A 1,701-nucleotide genomic window follows, 5' to 3' on the forward strand; every position below is an offset into this window, starting at 1 on the left:
ACAGACCAAGGTGGATTAAGTTGGCCGTGATACCTACGGGCATCTGCAAACAACCACGGGGTCTCCTGCCTCTTTTCCACCTAAATGAGAGGTGGAAAGGGGGAAAACGCAAAATTGGTGGAAGGAAAGGCGGGTTTGAGCATGGGAAACCTGCTGGGCTGCGGGTTCCCGGCAGGGTGATCTGGAAGCCCCCGTCGCGGCGCGAGCTCCGGGGATCGTTTCCCCGCGCGCTCCCCGCCGCGGCCGGGCTGGCGGGAGAACCTCGGCTCTCGGTTGTCCCCTTATCAGGCCCAAATAGCTGCGACATGATGYATTGTTTTCCGTCCTCAAACAAATTACATCAGAAGAAGGAAACAGGCGGCTCTGTGCTTGGCGCGGAGCTTCGGCAGCAGGCGCTCGGCAGCCCGTGCCAAAGCCGGAGCCTCCGCTAATGCCTCGTCCCAAATTCGGAAGGGCTTTAAGCCCGGGGGAGCCCGTTTCGACGGGTCCCTTGGAGGAGCGACCTCCTCCTCGCGGCTGAGCCCAGCCCCTGCCAGCTTGCAGCGGAAGAGACGGCAGTTCCCAGAGGAAAACTGGATGCAAGGTCCCAACGCGGGGATGCCGGAGATGCGGGAGACGCAGGGTAGTCCCAGAGAGCCGGGCCGTTCCYGGGGGTGCCCGAGCGGGCTGAGACGCCCCCGGCATGCCGCGCTGCGTCCCAGGAGGCAAGCTGAGAGCATCGCTTCTCCGTCCTGGAGCAGCATCTCCCCTTCCCAAGTGTGCTGGCTCCCGAGGGATGCTGTCATACCCCCATCCCACCGGAGGAAGCTCTTCTCTAGCACACGCTTTTTGGGAAAACGAGCAAGAAGGGGGGGAGAAGCAAAGCCCAAGCGGCCTCAAAGTCCCCTTAGCACCTAACAACTCGTCCAGCCAGGCCGGAGGCATTTTTCCCTCCCAGCGGAGCCGCTTGCTCTGGCTCCGGGTCCTGTCCCACCCTCCCGGAGTCCTGGGATCCCCTTTCCACCCCTGCCACGGCCCTGCGGGGGTGGGATGCGGTTGGGGTGACGGGGACCAGCTTGGACAGCGGGCAGGTCCCAATCCAGGCCTCGATCCTGGAGCCGGGGTGCAGGCAGGTCCCGGTCCTGGCCCCAATCCCAGCCCTGGTCCCGAGGGCAGGGGGAGGAGGTCTGGCCCCGGTCCCGGCCCTGGGCGGGGGGCGGGGAGGCAGTCTGGCCCCGGTCCCGGCCCCGTGGGGGCGGTCAGGTCCTGATCGCAGCCCTGATCCTGGCCCCGATCCCGGCCCCGGAAAGGCGGTCTGGTTCTGGACCTGGTCCTGATCCCGACCCCGATCCCGGCCCCGGAAAGGCGGTCTGGTTCCGGACCTGGTCCCGATCCTGACCCCGGTCCCGGCCCCGACGGGGCGGTCAGGTCCCGATCCCAGCCCCAATCCCGGCCCCGGTCCCGATCCCGACCCCGATCCCGGCCCCGACGGGGCGGTCAGGTCCCGATCCCAGCCCCAATCCCGGCCCGGCCCCGGAAAGGCGGTCTGGTTCCGGACCTGGTCCCGATCCCGACCCCGATCCCGGCCCCGACGGGGCGGTCAGGTCCCGATCCCAGCCCCAGTCCCGGCCCCGACGGGGGCGGTCTGGCCCCGGCCCCGGTCCCGGCCCCGGCCCCGGCCCCGGGGAGCAGGCAGGTCCCCGTCGCGCGGAGGGGTGGCGG

Source organism: Apteryx rowi, unplaced genomic scaffold, assembly GCF_003343035.1.
Source record: "Apteryx rowi isolate R43461 unplaced genomic scaffold, aptRow1 scaffold_587, whole genome shotgun sequence".
In the NCBI taxonomy this organism is placed as follows: Eukaryota; Metazoa; Chordata; class Aves; order Apterygiformes; family Apterygidae; genus Apteryx; species Apteryx rowi.